Raw genomic sequence first — 18,794 nt, 5'->3', positions numbered from 1 at the left:
TGGGTGGTGAAAGTGAAAGAGCAGTGCTTGTTCCTCCCTCATTACCACCAGGGTGGTGCCCTTGAGCAAGGCCATTAACCCCAACTGCTCCAGTGGAGTTGTTCAGTGGCCAGCAGATCAGGCTGTGGTTGTACTGGGCAGATTCCAGGTATAAATGTTTAATTGTGTGAATGTGATCAGGGCAAAGAGTGAATGAATAAATAAAGGTTAATATGTTACTTTGTTTTTATTTTATTTTTTTCTTAGGGACCATGTACAATTTTAAACATAAATTTTACCATTTGATGCATTGTACCAGACTTAGCCTCAGGCATTTTTAAATCTGCAGTCCCCTGGCAGGGCACAATAAAAAACATACAAACAACACCACCCCACCCCACCCAGGTCAAATACATTCCTGTTTGTTCACCACACCTGCAGACTGTGGGACATATTCCCTTTAGTTTAAGTTAATAGTTTGTAAAACAACAATAAGTTTGTTGTGTTGTGGGTATGTACTGACATGGGTCATCGTGCGTGCATATTAATGATCAAAAGAGGAAGGAAATGTAGTCTTTACCAGCCTGATATCTGTCTTCTGCTCACTGACAACAGAGGAGAGGCATCTTTAAAGACGACGTCCGTCTTCACTGTAAGTAGAAACAGTGTATTGATTAGTTTATTGATACTATATACCTCCTGTGTACATTATTTTATCTGCTGACATGTTTTATTGTAACACACAGAGAGATGAGAGGAGCAGCTATGAGTTTAACAGCAGCAGCGAGGGGATTTGTTGTCTTCCTTCTCTCTGTGCCAGGTACTGTTTATCATTCATTTACAAATCTTACATTTACAGTGTAGAACATTTAGTACACTTATTCAGAGTTTTAAAAACGTTATACAAAAAATAATTGAATTCCTAAATCATTGACTTTTCTAGATTTCATTTGTGATGTGATGCAATCCAGTAAAACACATTCACTTCTGTTTCTTTGTTGCATCTTGTCGTAGGTAATGATGTGTTTCAGACTCTTCTGTAAAAACATTTACGCATGCAACACCCCCCTGTATCCTTTTACCTGAACATTTAAGGGTTGTGCATCATTGCACAGTAATGGTAGTGCTGCTTTTTAATTAACTGTATAACTGGAACTGTTAGTGTTATTTAAGGTCAACTATAAATGTATGTCCTTTTTTAAAAGAACAAGGTAAAATCTATTAAGAGTTCAAAAATACAAACCAAACTTCCCCATTATTTTGTTTCTTGCAGAAGGTGTGAGGTTTCAGACACAGCACGTCAGACAACCTCTCCCTCTCAGTTCCTTTAAAACTGCATTAAGATTCACACCTTCAATGCACTGCTGATCACTAAGCAACACTTTGCCTTTGCACTTCTCCACATCTGTGTTCACTGTGGCTTAATTCAGATATGACCTAATTAAAACTTCAGATCTGTTTATGCACTTTTATTTTAAACTAAATTATTAATAAGAACATATAAAACTTAAGATTCCATATGAAAGAAATATTTCCCAAAAATGCTGATGTAAGACATCTTTGTCTTATGAACATGCAGTCAGACGTTCTAGAGCCAAGTAGCTTTGGTCAAAGTGTTTGTCATCTACCAAGTTTCCATATTGGAGAACCTCAATAAAATTCCGTCCTTACTTTTATGTTCTGAGTCTGATTGTGTTTCCTGCTGTGCTCTGTGTTGCAGTGATACAGGGCCAGAGTGACTGGGGAGTGACTTACCTTTCCACTCCGATCTGTGCCTTAAAGAGATCAACCGTGGACATACCGTGCACCTACAGATACCCATCCACAACAAGTCATCAAACTACAGGAGTTCGAGAACGATTATGGTTTACTAAATTTAGTAATAATGAACCTGTGGATCTGAAAACCGATTCAGACTACACAGGTCGTGTGCAGTATAACTGTGATAAATTGAGCTGCACTCTGAGAATCACAGACCTGAGAGAGAGCGATTCGGCTGAGTACAAGTTCAGGTTCACCCGAGTCACTTTGTCTGTTACTGGTAATATTTAATTGGAATATTTGTTTCCAATTGTTTTCCTGTGAATCTTTTGTGTGTCTGTTTGCATGCATGTACTTTGATTGTTTAGTTTGAAATGACATTTTGCTCTCTGTTGACCTTTCCGAGACCTCCAGGTGCAGGTGACAAGATCATCGACCCAGGGAGAGCTGAGGTGTCACAGCAGCTGTAATGTATCTGATAATCCTTCATATGTCTGGTACAATAATGGACAGAAAATGGATGCAGAAATATCTTCTTCTCTCAGAGTCTCTGTTCAAGATACCAACAACTATTCCTGTGCTGTTACAGGACATGAAGTTTACCGCTTCCTCCAGTGTGTGAGTTTGTTACACTCACACACACACACACACACACACACACACACACACACACACAACACACACACACACACACACACACACACACACACACACACACACACACCATCATACCACACTTCCCCACATGTTCTTATTAAAATTAACTTTTTTCATGTTATCTTCTCCAGATGCTCCAAAGGTTGGTCCCCTGTCTCTGACTCCCACTGGGGAAATCAGAGAGAACAGTAGAGTGACTCTGACCTGCAGCAGTGATGCTAACCCAGCAGCTAATTACACCTGGTACAAGAATGGTAAACCTCTAAATGGAAAGGCACAGCTCGTCTTCAGCTCCATCCAGTCCTCTGACTCTGGACAGTATTACTGTACATCTGAGAACCAGCTGGGGAAAAGGACATCTGAATCCATCTTTATTGATGTGAAATGTGAGGAAACAGCTTTAATATAATAAGCAACACTTCACTGTTTAGGCTTACTTTGCTGATCATACCTGCTTTCTTCAACTCTTCACATTCACAGTTGTGGGTCACTGAACAGCAGTGGATGATAAATAGGTAGTTTTATTTGCTGTTGGCATCAGTTAAAAGAACAGCAGTCACATAACTCTAATTTAATATAATTTCAATGTTTTCACACACGCTGTAAAAAAGAGTTCATATTTCAAAGTTGGTGGCCGAGGAGAGTAACAGGCTATACTAACCCACCTTACTATATGTCAAATGGAGATTTATCCAACCTTTTCTATAGAAAATATAAATTTCATATTTTGTTAAAACGTAAATTTTTTTCCTCCACATGCTCGAAGCTTCCCTCTGTGTCTGCTGGAGAGAGTGGAGTTCAGTTACTCTGACCTGTAGCAGTGATGCTGTTGGCATCAATTAAAGAACAGCAGTCATTTAATTTATTATACAGGAAAGGATTAAAAGTAACATTAAGTTACAGTTCAAAGGGGCCTGACTTGGTTTAAAAACTGGTTTCCAGCAGGTTCTTGTTCTGCAGAAACATAGAACATAGAACACAGTTACGGCACGTGAAGACGGAAACATTTGTACAGGACATTAGCATGGGCTAGACAGATACAGACAACTAAAACAACAATACAGATAGTGCAAACAAGACTTGGACAATACACGAACAATCAATGAGTGCAAGTGTAACTGTCGAGAAGGAACAGTTTATATGCCTTTTTGAAATTTGTGATGGATGGTATTGTTCTGATGTGATGGGGAATGTCATTCCAAATTTTGGTGTATGTATGAAAAAGGATTTCTGACCATAGTTGTTTTTGTATGGGGGAATGGAATGAATGCCTGTGAAACTGACCTAGTGACGCGTACTGGTCTCATATTGTGTGTTGGGAAAAGTGCAGCAAGTGTTGGTGAAGTGCTATTTTGAATCTGAAAATAAAATGTAATAGCGTGGCTGTTTATGTAGTTCTGGTAAGTCAGAGCTTTTGAGTGCAATGCAATGGTGAGACCACTTTGGAAGATTACTGTGAATCTTGAGAGCTCGATTGTATAGGTGAGCTATTGGTTCAGTAATTTCCTTAGTGGTAAGAGAACAGATTGGAAGACAGTAAGACATTGTTGAAAACACAATTGCATGTAGGTAGGTTTCAGAAACTGTTCAAGTAGAATTTTAAATACTCAAATGTGACCCCACCTCCACCCCTCTTTAACATAACTTAAAATACAATTCAATTATTTATGATAAATCTGAATATTATAATGAAATGGACACTTAATACAATACATTATTAACAGAAACAATGTACACAAATCTAAACTATTTTAATGTTGCTGTGGGACAAAGTGAGACTAGCCTCCAATCAAATGCCATGTATGTAGATATGTTTATATAGTGGATCGATACAAATAACACAAACACCTCAACAGGCCACAACTGGGCAAAATTAAATTATGCTTGTTAAGCACTATACCAAAAATAAATAAATATATACACTCTTTGTACTGCAAATAACGTAAGTGGCCTGATGTTTATACTTGTGCGCTGGTGTGTGCGTCAAGCCGGCATGTGTGTGTGTGTGTGTGTGGGGGAGTGGGTAATAGAGTGAGGGGAGAAGTGAGAGAGTGATGATGATTAGCTTTGGAGCGAGTACCGACTCTAGAGACATAGGAGAGAAAACAAAGTGTCTCCCCCTGTGTTTTCTGACCAAGGTGGAAAATCTGTAGCAGAAAATGTTAACCCTCTCCTTGATTTCATAACGCCATACCTGTCTCTCTCTCGTTGACTGACTTGCTTGTGCTGTTCGTTGTGTGTCTGACTATGCATGCTTTCGAAACACCCGTCGTGCACTGCCCACTAACCAATGAAGAACAGTAAAAAAGTCTTTGCCTCTCGGCTCAGACTCAGAGATCTGGTTGGTCTGATGAAAAAACAGCTTCAAATATAGTAACGTCGCATTTTTGGGCAGTAACGGCGTTATTAAGATGGGAAGAGTAATCAATTAGATTACTCGTTACTGAAAAAAGTAACGCGCCCGCTATTTATAACGCCATTATTCCCATCATTGCTTATTACACACATAAAGTTTCTGATTCAGCTTTTTGTTAAGTTAGAAAAGTGTTCCCGGTATGTAAGGTGTGTATCAAGTAACGCACCAAGATATTTGTAAGTCTTTGTGACAACAACATCTTGGTTTGCAAAGGTAATAGAATCATTGAAAGACTTTTTTCTGGGTGAGTGAAAATACATACACTCAGTTTTCTTTACGTTAATGGTTAAATGGTTCTTTTTCAACCAGTCATGTAAGAACTGAAGATCAGATAAAAATTTTGAATTCTGGATTTGATTGTCAGAGAGAAAAATCACAGTATCATCAGCGTACAGTGTGTGTTTACACACTTGAGGGAGATTTTTTTTTTTAAAAAAAAAAATAAGGGGTCAAGGGGGGGGGTTTTTGGAACGCCCATATCTCATACTAATCACACACACGCTGTAAAAAAAAAAAAAAAGAGTTCATATTTCAAAAGTTGGCAGCCAAGGAGAGTAACAGGCTATACTAAACCGCCTTACTTTATGTCAAATGGAGATATACCCAACCTTTTCTACAGAAAATGTAAATGTTCATATTTCATTAAAACGCAAATGTTTTTCCCTCCAGATGCTCCGAGGCTTCCCTCTGTGTCTGCTGAGATAGTGGAGGGCAGTTCAGTGACTCTGACCTGTAGCAGTGATGCTAACCCAGCAGCTATCTACACCTGGTACAAGGAGAATGAAGACTCACCGAAAGCATCAGGTCAGCTCTTCACCATCACTGACTTCAGAGCTGAACACAGTGGGAATTATTACTGTGAAGCCCAGAACAACAGAGGACATCAGAACTCCACCTTAAATGTGATTGTTGGAGCAGGTAAGTTTTTCCACTTTCACCTGCACAAACACCTGTTAACTGCACAAGACCTGATTCACATGTTAATATGTAGCATCCCAGAAAATTAAATTCCATGTGTGCATTTCCAAACTGTTTTTGTGTAGCTGTGTTCCGGGAGGAACCTCCATCATGTCAGACATGGATGATACTGACTGACTGATTAACAGACAGCAAAGTGATTCATCAATCTGATCCTACTAATGAGGTGTGTATTTATCTATATTTCCAGGGAATTCAACAACAATAATGCATATCATCTGGCCGACTGTGGTGGTCCTGATGCTGATCCCACTGCTGCTCCTGAGTCTGTGGGCAGGGTAAAATAATACAAATCCATCAGTTCAGTCACCGTTGTTTTATTTTCTTCTTCAAACTTCCTTTAGTTTCTGTCTTGTGAATTTCATTATGTTGCATTCTTTATTTGTTGTTGTAGTTGGACTCAATTCAGGAAGAAGAAAACTCTGAGCTCCACCACTAAACCACATGAGCCTGTAGAACTAGAGGTGAGAGAGAGAGAGAGAGAGAGAGAGAGAGACATATCCACACTCATACACAAACGCACACACACACATCCCAAAAAAAGAATACTGTGTTTGTTTAGTTATACATTTGTTATAGTGATTTAAATATCTGTACATATTTATATTATTTCTCCTAAGTCTTTACATTTTTATTAATTTTGTTTGATATTGCTTAATACCCCTTTTTATACAAATAGATTTATGTAATAAATATTAATCCATCCTAACATTGTGTTCATGTTCATATTACTGTTTATTGTGTTCTGTCTGAATATTTGGACAAATTGTATTTTGAAACTTTTGCAACATTGTTCTTGACGCTTTCATGCCAACAAAGCCCCTTTGAATTGAATAGAATAGAGAGACCAGAAAAAAAAAAAAAAAAAGAGAGAGAGAGAGAAAGGAGAGGGTACATATTTATATATATATATATGTAGTGTATACAGTATACAGCATATATACAGTATATATATATATATACTGTATATATCACAGTTACAATAACTTGGCTCATAAATGCTCTACAAGGTGAAAAAGGTGTAAAGTGAATTATCAGCAAATAATTAAATATGATAAAGAAAATAATAATATAATTAGTTATCATGAATGAGGTCCTCATTTTGTCGTCTCTCCCCATCAGTTAGACTCTTGTCCTGATTATGAGAACATCTCAGACACTGCAGCAAAGACAGAATACCCAGAGGAGCAGGAAGACCTGGTATGAAGTCCAGCACTCACACTCATACACACACGCCACACACACACACAATTCAATTTAATTTAATTTATAGTATCAAATAATAATTAAAGCTGCGAGCAGCGATGGACCGGGCCCCTCGGCTTCTGCGCGTCAAGGTTACAGGCGGACGCGCGCTCCCTTGCGACCGTGCATTCGCTGCACTCAGACGCGGCCAAATCGTCAACAATGAAAAGGGAACTCCTTGCCGAGTTCAATGATACCATGATACCTCATACAAGACTCTACGTCATACAGTTCATCAGCTGTGAAAAGGGGCGTGGCTAAAGCGTAGGGGCGGGCCAAACCATTACCAATGAATAAGGACGTCTCTGCTGAGTTCAATGATATCTCACACATGGGTCTACATCAAACGGGTCATTAGTTATAAAAGGGGCGTGGCTAAAGCATAAGGGGCGGGCCAAACCAACACCAATTAAAAGGAACTCTCTGCTGTGTTCATTGATACCTTACACAAAGGTCAACCTTAAATGGTTCAAATGTTATGAAAGGGGCGTGGCTTAAGCTTAGGGGGCGGGTCAAACCATCACCGATGAAGAAGGAAGTCTGTGCTGAGTTCAATGACACCTCACACAAGGGTATACCTTAAACGGTTCAAATGTTATGAAAGGGGGCGTGGCCTGAGTAAGTGGGCGTGGTCATATTATAGGGGGCGGCTCATTATCACATGTAGACCACACATTCTGAGTTTCATGCAAATTGGATGATGTTTGTCATATAAGGCACATTTCATGTTGCCAGCAGGGGGCGACCAAAGAAAGTCAATTTTGGCCTGTAGGTGTCCTCAGGCCTGGACCCTTGTCAATTGTGAGAAATTTCGGGCAGATATGACAACGTATACCTCAAGTTACAACAACTTCTTTGTTCATCGCTAAACACTCAAAATGGCCGCCACACGCCATGCCCACACGGTCTGGACGAAAAGTTTTTCTTTTAATAACTTTTCATCGAGGATGTTGGGATGGTACAGACCAAGTTTGAAGTCCATCGGATGAAATCTCTAGGAGGAGTTCGTTAAAGTATAGCACCTTGATTTTTAGGCCTACTTCCTGTTGCTACTAGGGGCGCTATGACTTTAAGTAAATATCGGCCATTATATGTCCTCAGGGTTGGACTCTTATGAATCGTGAAAAGTTTCGAGGTAATCGGACAACGCATACCTCGAATTACACCCACTTCCTGTTTTGGCGGCGAACGCGACTAAATGGCTGCCCCGCCACGGCACGCCCTGTAGCGAAAAGTTTTTCTTTTAACAACTTTTCATCTTTAAGATCTTAAGATGGCACAGACCGAGTTTGAAGTTGATCAGATGAAATCTCTAGGAGGAGTTTGTTAAAGTACGACATGTGAAAATGGCCAAAATCGCACTCAATTTCGAACTTTGAAATCAAAATGGGGCTTGGTCTTGGTTTTAGGGTATGGCTTTTTGTACATGTTGACATGCTTCATATGTGTACCAAGTTTCGTGAGTCTACGTTAAACGACTGCAGGGGCTCAATTTTCTTAATTTTCTTAAAACTCCCTTATAGGAAGAAACCTCGCAGACCCAGGCTCTTTGTAGGCAGTGTCTGACAGTGCCGGGTTGGGGATGTAATGAACAATGGAAATAATAGTCACAATAAAGATAAAGGAAAAGTCACTACAAATGGTAGTCGTAGTTATTCATGTCATAGCAGGGCACTGCAGGGCGTGGAAGGATGTAGCGTGGCACAGGAGAGCATAGCTAGACATAGCAGGACACAGCTGGACACTGCAGGGCTCCCGAGAGCATAGCAGGAGTGCAGCAGGACCACGGCGACAGCTGCAACCAAGATCTTGATGCCATCCTAATCAAAGGAAATATAAATGGTGAAAAAAAACATAAGGACTCCAGGAGTAAACTCCCCAGAGCTAGGTTAATAACAAGCATTTCCTGGGACAAGGATGCACACAAATGGAAACAAATGTAAAGAGAGAGGAGAGAGCAGCTCAGTGTGTCAAAGGAAAGAAGGAAGTCCCCGGCAGTTTAGAACTATAACAGCATAAATAAGAGAGGCAGGTTAATGAGAGGAGCCTGGTTGGGGCTAGAACTCTCCCCTGCCGGATCGGGCTGTACTGGCCTGCCTCCCTATATTTTTATTATATTATTGATTATATGGTAGATGAGTCTGACTGGACGCATGAAGAGAAGCATGGTGGCCGGGTTAAGCGGCGCTGCCACTCCTCACTCCCTAACTATAAGCTTTATCAAAGAGGAGGGTTTTCAGTTTATTCTTAAATGTGCGGACGCTGTCTCGCCCTGAACCCACACTGGGAGCTGGTTCCACAGGAGAGGAGCCTGATAGCGAAGGCTCTGGCTCCCATTCTACTTTTAGAGACTCTAGGAACCACAAGTAGCTCTGAATTCTGGGGAGTAGTGCTCTAGTGGGACAATAAGGTACTAAGAGCTCTTCTAGATATGATGGTGCTAGACCATTTAGAGCTTTGTAGGTAAGGAGAAGGATTTTAAATTCAAATCCTGGATTTTACAGAAAGCCAATGCAGAGAAGCTAATACTGGAGAAATATGATCTATTTTCTTAGTTCTTGTCAGAACACGCGGTGCAGTATTCTGGATCAGCTGGAGACTCTTAAGGGACTTATTTGGGCAACCTAATAGTAAGGAATTACAGATGTCCAGCCTGGAAGTAACGAATGCATGGACTAGTTTTTCAGCATCGTTTTGAGACAGGACGTTCCTAATTTTGGCAATGTTACGAAGATGAAAAAAGGCTGTTCTTGAGTTTTGTTTTAGATGGGCGTTAAAGGATATATCCTGATCAAAAATAACTCCTAGATTTCTGACAGTAGTGCTGGAGACCAGGGCAATGCCATACAGGGTAGTTATATCTTTAGATAATGAAGGGTCGGAGGTGTTTGGGGCCCAGTACAAAAACTTCGTTTTGTTTGAGTTTAACATCATAAAATTGTAGGTCATCCAGGATTTTATATCTTTAATGCATGCTTGAAGTTTAGCTAACTGACTGGCTTGATTGATAGGTATAATTGGGTGTCATCCGGCATAACAGTGAAAGTTAATTGAGTGTTTCCTAATAATATTGCCTAGAGGAAGCATATATAAGGAGAATAGAATTGGCCCAAGCACTGAGCCTTGTGGAACGCATTTGACTAACTTTGCGTGCAGACTTGGAGGATTTATCGTTAACATTAACAAATTGAGATCGATCCTTTAACGCCCACTTAAAAACAAACCTCAAGAACAGCCTTTTTTCACATCGTAACATTGCCAAAAGTAGGAGCATCCTATCTCAAAATGATGCTGAAAAACTAGTCCATGCATTCGTTACTTCCAGGCTGGACTATTGTAATTCCTTACTATCAGGATGTTCAAATAAAACCCTTAAGACTCTCCAGGTGATCCAGAATGCTGCAGCACGTGTTCTGACAAGAACTAAGAAAAAGATCATATTTCTCCTGTATTAGCTGCTCTGCATTGGCTTCCTGTAAAATCCAGGATTGAATTTATAATCCTCCTTCTGACCTACCAAGCTTTAAATGGTCAAGCACCATCATATCTGGAAGAGCTCATAGTACCTTATTGCCCCACTAGAGCACTGGCGCCCCAGAATGTAGAGTTACTTGTGGTTCCTAGAGTCTCTAAAAGTAGAATGGGAGCCAGAGCCTTTAGCTACCAGGCTTCTCTCCTGTGGAACCAGCTCCCAGTCTGGGTTTGGGGGCAGACACCGTCACCACATTTAAGAGTAAACTTAAAACTCTCCTCTTTGATAAAGCTTATAGTTAGGGAGTGAGGTGTTACAGCGGCTCCCTAGACCGGCAGGGGAGGGTGTATAGCTCCAGACACAGCACCCCTTCTCTTCTCTGCTTCTCTTCAGCGTTGTAGACTCATCTACCATATAATCAATGATATAATCAAAGCAGAGGGAGGCAGGCCAGTACAGCCCAATCCGGCAGGGAGAGTTCCAGGCGCCACTGGGCTCCTCCCACCTGTCTCTATTAATTATGCTGTTATAGTTTTAGACTGCGGGGGACTTAATTATGCTGTTATAGTTTTAGACTGCCGGGAGAACTTCCTTTGACACACTAAGCTTCTCTCTCCCCTCTCTTTCCATCTGTGTGCTTCCATGTTCCAGAAATCCTTGTTACTAACCTAGCTCTGGGGGAGCTTATGAGTCCATAGGTTTCTTTTTTCGCCCCAGCATGTTTCCTTGGATTACGGTGGCCCTAAATCATGGTTGCAGCCTGTCTCCGTGGTCCTGCTGTGCACCCTGCTATGCCCTGTTACACCTGCTACGCTCTGCAGTGCCCTTACGTCCTGCTGCATCCTACTACGCCTGCTTATGTCCTCGCGCCCCTGCAGTGCTCTGCTACGTCCTGTGGCCTGCTATACCCTGCTATCGTCCTGGACACCCCTGCAGTGCCCTGCTATGCCATGAACTACTACAACTACTATTTCTAGTCACTGATCCATTATCTTTATTGTGACTATTATTGCCACTGTTCCTCACACCCCCAACCGGCACAGTCAGACACCGCCTAACAAGAGCCTGGGTCTGTCCAAGTGTCTTGAGATAACTCTTCTATCTATGAAATGATGCTATAAATAAATTGAATTGAATTGAAGTTGAATTGATCAGAGAAATAGGACTTAAACCAGTTTAGTGTGATTCCTTTAATGCCAACTAAATGTTCCAATCTCTGTAACAGGATGGTATGGTCAATATTGTGGAATGCAGCACTAAGATCTAGTAAGTACAGAGGCAAGTCCTTTGTCAGGAGCAGTTAGAAGGTCGTTAGTAATTTTCACCAGTGCCGTCTCTGTGCTATGATGCTTTCTAAATCACACACACACACTATTTATTGTGTTCTCTCTGAATATTTGGACAAATTGTAGTTTGATACTTTGGCAACATTGTTCTTGACACTTTTCATGCCAACAAAGCCCCTTTGAATTGAATAGAATTGAGAGAGAGAGAGAGAGAGAGAGAGAGAGAGAGAGAGAGAGAGAGAGATAATATATATATATATATATATATATATATATCAGAGTTACAATAACTTGGCTCTTAAATGCTCTACAAGCTGAAAAACGTGTAAAGCGAATAATATACATTCAAACATGATAAAAATAAAACGTTTCTGATAAACTCTTAATATATGCAGTTATCATGAATGAGGTCCTCATTTTGTCGTCTCTCCCCATCAGTCAGACTCTTGTCCTGTGTATGGGAACATCTGAGAAGATGAGATATGAGAAATATCCCTGTGGAGAGCGAGGCTGTGGAGGGTGCGGGGGATCTGGAAACATTTACCTTCAACTCCAGAAGATTTTATTGTCAGTTTTCAGTAGCAGCAGCAGATAGGAGTCAGCAGCAGCATGTAGCAGAACGTTTAGAAGAATGTGGTGTTGGCAGCTTGAACTGAATCATGTCGAGACGTCAAACATAATTTTTTGTTTAGATCATCTGATGGTCAGGTGCTGTGTGACTTACTAATGTATATGCAAGCTTATTTTTTTTCCTGTAGAGCAAGTTATATAAGAGAAATTATCGTTTAAAGTTGTATTTTTGAAATGCTACGTAATAAATAACTTTTGAAAACTCCTGAGCAGCCTCTGGGTTTGTACCTGTCCTGGCTGACAGAGCCAATAGAGTTTGTTCATAACGGAGACAGTGAACTGAATGCATCACATATTACTCCATGTACAGTTTAGATTTTCACATGTTGAAATCAAATATAAGCCTAGTAGTAGGACACTATATTAGTAGGACAAATAAAGTTTATTTTGCTCTATCTTATTTTTCACATAATTACCCTCTGAGGATGAAATGAGCCACAGTGTTTACGTTTATTATGATTTTGGATGTTGCTGATATGAAGATGCACAGACACAGTTTTTACTGAAGATAACCTTAACCTTAACCTTAACCTTAACCTTACATTTGAGCTGTAAATCGTCATTCAGCTAAATTCTTCTCTCATTCATCAAAGCAGAGTAGGTCAAGGTTCACTAAATGATAAGCCTTTTTCAAAAGTCTATAAGGGATACCTTCTGCAATACTCTAATGATGAGCATTTGTTCAAGTAAAACAAGTGGATTATAAGAGTTTGTTATACTTCACATTCCTGAACTAAAATGTAATCAAAGCTTAAGCTAATCATTTGGTGTGTCCAGGTCTATACATTATACAGGGAGTTCAAATGTGTCTCCCCTGGAGTTGTAACCACGTCTCATGACTACACACAACTCACATATATTATAAACTTTTATACTGAGAATAATACATCTAGATTATAGAAATATTTCTACAAGGCTCACTCCACCAAAACTACAAACAGACACATGTTCTCTATTACCTCCAGTGGTATCTAGCCATACAGTTTTTTTTTTTGGTTTTTTTTATATTTTTGTCTGTCAGCAGGATTACAGGAAATATCTTTATGAAAGCTGGTAAATGGGTGTAGCAGTTAGGACCCATTATATTTTGGAGCGGATCTAAACCATGGGGCAAATACACAAAGGATTAATCACTTTAATTAACATTGTGAGTGGGGCAATTTTCCTGCATCCCTGTAATGCAGAAATCGAAAAATGTTGTTCCTAACTGGATAAAGTAACACTTTGTTAACATTGTGAAATAGGGCATGGCTTGGCGGAGGTCTGCGCTTTCATAGTGCCCTTCTAGTTTCCTGTGTTTTTATCCCATTTTAAATACAAAAACATAAACATCTATGCACACATGTTATTCAATGGAGCTTCCTATACAAGCCAAAGTCATTAAAAGTACTTTTAATGTGTTACATTTTTTTTATTTATTTAGTTTTTTTTATTAGGGACAATGTACAATTTTAAACATAAATGTTACCAATTGATGCATTGTACCAGAGTTAGCCTCAGGCTAATTTACATCTGCAGTCCCCTGTTGTGGGTATGTACTGACATGTGGGTCATCGTGCATGTTAATGATCAAAAGAGGAAGGAAATGTAGTCTTTATCAGCCTGATATCTGTCTTCTGCTCACTGACAACAGAGAGGCATCTTTAAAGACGACGTCCGTCTTCACTGTAAGTAGAAACAGTGTATTGATTAGTTTATTGATACTGTATACCTCCTGTGTACATTATTTTATCTGCTGACATGTTTTATTGTGTTACACAGAGAGATGAGAGGAGCAGCTATGAGTTTAACTGCAGCAGCGATGGGATTTGTTGTCTTCCTTCTCTCTGTGCCAGGTACTGTTTATCATTCATTTACACATCATACATTTACACTGTAGGGCATTTAGTACACTTATTCAGAGTTTTAAAAAAGTAAAAAAATTTAATTCCTAAATCATTGACTTTTCTAGATTTCATTTTTGATGTGATGCAAACCAGTAAAACACATTCACTTCTGTTTCTTTGTTGCATCTTGTCGTAGGTAATGATGTGTTTCAGACTCTTCTGTATCATCACGTTTAGCACTCAGTGGGTTTTTTGTGGTGACAACTGTCATCAGATTGTGTAAATGTTTATACGCATGCAACACCCCCCTGTATCCTATTACCTGAACATTTAAGGGTTGTGTATCTTTGCACAGTAATGGTAGTGCTGCTATTTAATTAACTGTATAACTGGAGCTGTGAGTGGTTCATTTGAAGGATTCAGTCATTTAAGGTCAACTATAAATGTATGTCCTTTTTTAAGAGGACATGATAACATCTATTAAGAGTTCAAAGATACGAACCAAACGTCCCCATCATTTTGTTTCTCGCAGAAGGTGGGAGGTTTCAGACACAGCACGTCAGACAATCTCTCCCTCTCATTTCCTTTAAAACTGCATTAAGATTCACACCTTCAATGCATTGCTGACCACTTTGCCTTTGGACTTCTCCACATCTGTGTTCACTGTGGCTTAGTGCAGATATGACATAATGAAAGTCAGACATTTTTATGGACTTCTTAACTCATAGTAATAATAACATAAGATTAAATATGAAAGAAATATTTCCCCAAAATGCTGATGTATCTTTGTCTTTGTAAGTTTCCATATTGGAGAACCTCAATAAAATTCTGTCTTTACTTTTATGTTCTGAGTCTGATTGTGCTTCCTGCTGTGCTCTGTGTTGCAGTGATGCAGGGCCAGAGTGACTGGGGAGTGACTTACCCTTCCACTCCGATCTGTGCCTTAGAGAGATCAACCGTGGACATAACATGCTCCTACAGATGCCCATCCACAGCAAGCAACCAAACTACAGGAGTTCGAAAACGATTATGGTTTACTAAAGGGAGTATTAATACACCTGTGGATCTGAAAAAGGACTCCGACTACACAGGTCGGGTGCAGTATCACTGTGATGAGAAGAGCTGCACTCTGACAATCACAGACCTGAGAGAGAGCGACTCGGCTGAGTACAAGTTCAGGTTCATAACTAACCATACACTTGGAGGTTTCACTGGTTCACCTGGAGTCACTTTGTCTGTTACAGGTAATATTGTATTGGAATATTTGTTTTCAATTGTTTTCCTGTGGATCTTTTGTGTGTCTGTTTGCATGCATGTACTTTAATGGTTTAGTTTGAAATGACATTTCTGCTCTATGTTGACCTTTCCAGACCTCCAGGTGCAGGTGACAAGATCATCGATCCAGGGAGAGCTGAGGTGTCACAGCAGCTGTAATGTATCTGATAATCCTTCATATGTCTGGTACAATAATGGACAGAAAATGGATGGAGAAACATCTTCTTCTCTCAGAGTCTCTGTTAAAGATAACAACAGCTATTCCTGTGCTGTTACAGGATATGAAGATTACCGCTCTACTCCAGTGTGTGAGTTTACTCCAGTGTCACTAATAAAAGAGCAAACTTAGAAAACTATAGATTTAATGTGAGAAACTCAAGACATTATGTTAATTAATTATTATTATTATTATTATGTAATATTTGCGCTTATATTCAGTCACTCATTCCACTTTTGTATTAACAAGAACATGATTTCAACGTGTACATTTTCTCCTCACCAGATGACCCACTGTATTATTCATGATAGAAATGATTTTCTGTATAGTGACTTTTTATTGTTTTAATGAAATGTGTCTTTATACATTTTCTTCTCCAGATGCTCCAAAGCTCCCCTCTGTGTCAGTGAGTCCCTCTGCTGAGATAGTGGAGGGCAGTTCAGTGAATCTGACCTGTAGCAGTGATGCTAACCCAGCAGCTAAATACAACTGGTACAAGGAGAATGTATACAAACATCTCAGTGAAGGACCACAGCTCGTCTTCAGCTCCATCCAGTCCTCTGACTCTGGACAGTATTACTGTACAGCTGCGAAGGAGCGGGGGAGGACAATTAGATCCATCTCTATTGATGTGAAATGTGAGTATAACTCCTAATTTAAAAGCCACATTCAGCTGATGACTGCCCTTTAAGGCTTGCTTTGCTGACCACATCTGCTGTTTCTGTAGTTATAATCCTGGTTGGCAGCAGGATTAACCCTGTGGTTTAGGGCTGTCAAAATATTCATGATCCGTCACAAACCCATGTTTTGTTATCATATTCATAGTTATACGTATGTTTTATTTGTTTCATTGTTTGTTTTAATGTTTAACGTGTTCATGTATACACCAACAACCAAGGAAAATTCCTTGTAAGTACTACTTACTTGGCAATTAATTATTTTCTCATTTTGATATTTTAAAGTCAATTCATTTTAATACATCTCTTTCAAAGCTTCCCTCTGGTGAGATAGTGGAGGAGTTCAGTCAATCTGACCTGTAGCTGGCGAATCCAAATCGTCCTTGCAAAATGAATCTGTAAAGAGTTCACATTTCAGCTGAAGCCTGCAATCTGGTCAGAAAATAGGTTCTTACAGGACATGAGGATAACTCATTCATAGTGTGTTTACTCTGTGTCACTAAACGTGTCCAACTTTAGGTAAAATTTACATCATGTCACACATCACACATTAAAATGAACGTAAGCTGAAATATAACATTAAGAATGAGATTGTAGTAATAAAGCCACTTAAAGAGACTGAGGTCAAAGCCACTAGACCATTACCTGATGTTCCTCCGTACTCTGCCCACTGCCGTTGTGAGATTATGGTTTGGCTCCCAGGTTCAGGAGCCAATAGGAAGAGATGGACATCCCAGCTGCAAAATTAGAGTTCATGTTTCAAAATTTCTACGGATGATAAGAGAAACGGGCTCCACTAACCCACCTTACTGTACTGTATGTCTTATGTGTATTTCTAATAATTATCAGCCTGTTGCCTTGAAACTTTAAATGTTCATATTTTATTAAAACAGATTCTTTCACTTTTAGATGGTCCAAAGAATACCTCTGTGTCAGTGAGTCCCTCTGCTGAGATAGTGGAGGGCAGTTCAGTGAATCTGACCTGTAGCAGTGATGCTAACCCAGCAGCTAAATACAACTGGTACAAGGAGAATGAAGATTCACCGAAAGCATCAGGACAGATCTTCACCATCACTGATGTCAGACCTGAACACAGTGGGAATTATTACTGTGAAGCCCAGAACAGCAGAGGACGTCAGAACTCCACCTTACATCTGATTGTTGTAGCAGGTAAATTTCTCCACTTTCACCTGCACAGACACCTGTTAACTGCACAAGACCTGATTCACATGTTAATATGTAGCAACCCAGAAAATTAAATTCCACGTGTGCATTTCCAGACTGTTTTTGTGCAGCTGTGTTCAGGGAGGAACCTCCATCATGTCAGAGGTGGATGACACTGAAGTGATTAATCAATCTGATCCTACTAATGAGGTGTATCATGTATTTATCTATATTTCCAGGGAATTCAACAACAATAATGCATATCATCTGGCCGACTGTGGTGGTCCTGATGCTGATTCCTCTGCTGCTCCTGAGTCTGTGGGCGAGGTAAAACAATACAAATCCATCAGTTCAGTCACCGTTGTTTTATTTTCTTCTTCTAGCTTCCCTTAGTTTCTGTGTTGTGAATTTCATTATGTTGCATTCTTTATTTGTTGTTGTAGTTGGACTCAATTCAGGAAGAAGAAAACTCTGAGCTCCACCACTAAACCACATGAGCCTGTAGAGACAGAGGTGAGAGAGAGAGAGAGAGAGAGAGCGAGAGAGAGAGAAAGAGAGAGAGAGAAAAAAGAGGGAGACACACACACACCACACACCACACACCACACACCACACACCACACACACACACACACACACACACACACACACACACACACAACACACACACACACACACACACACACACACACACACACAAATACCTGCTTAATACCTTTTTTATACAAACAGATGTATGTAATTAATATGAATCCATCCTAATATTGTGTACATGTTCATATAACTGTTTATTGTGTTCTGTCTGAATATTTGGTCAAATTGTAGTTTGATACTTTGGCAACATTGTTCTTGACACCTTTCATGCCAACAAAGCCCCTTTGAATTGAATAGAATTGAGATATATATATATATATATATATATATATATATATATATATATATCAATTACAATAACTTGGCTCATAAATGCTCTACAAGTTGAAGAAAGTGTAAAGTGAATTATCAGCAAATAATTTACATTTAAGCATGATTAAAAAAAAACGTTTCTGATAAAACTCTTAATATATTTAGTTATCATGAATGAGGTCCTCATTTTGTAATCTCTCCCCATCAGTTAGACTCTTGTCCTGTCTATGGGAACATCTCACATACTGCAGCACAGAAAGAAGACCCAGAGGAGCAGGAAGACCTGGTATGAAGTCCAGCACTCTC

The 18,794-nt window shown here is 39.7% G+C and overlaps 2 long non-coding RNA genes across 2 annotated transcripts; both read left to right on the top strand.

The window, feature by feature from the left end:
- Nucleotides 1-551: 551 nt before the first annotated feature.
- Nucleotides 552-15,488, top strand: LOC120559564. Its single transcript, XR_005639319.1, has 4 exons — nt 552-631; nt 726-799; nt 1,700-1,991; nt 15,430-15,488. It is a non-coding gene; the product is annotated as an uncharacterized LOC120559564 (long non-coding RNA).
- Nucleotides 6,184-12,558, top strand: LOC120559581. Its single transcript, XR_005639324.1, has 3 exons — nt 6,184-6,255; nt 6,914-6,991; nt 12,233-12,558. It is a non-coding gene; the product is annotated as an uncharacterized LOC120559581 (long non-coding RNA).
- Nucleotides 15,489-18,794: the final 3,306 nt, after the last annotated feature.

This window comes from Perca fluviatilis, chromosome 1 (genome assembly GCF_010015445.1).
Source record: "Perca fluviatilis chromosome 1, GENO_Pfluv_1.0, whole genome shotgun sequence".
Taxonomy (NCBI): domain Eukaryota; kingdom Metazoa; phylum Chordata; class Actinopteri; order Perciformes; family Percidae; genus Perca; species Perca fluviatilis.
The sequence above is the reverse complement of the archived record's forward strand: the minus strand, read 5'-3'. Positions and strand labels throughout refer to the sequence as shown.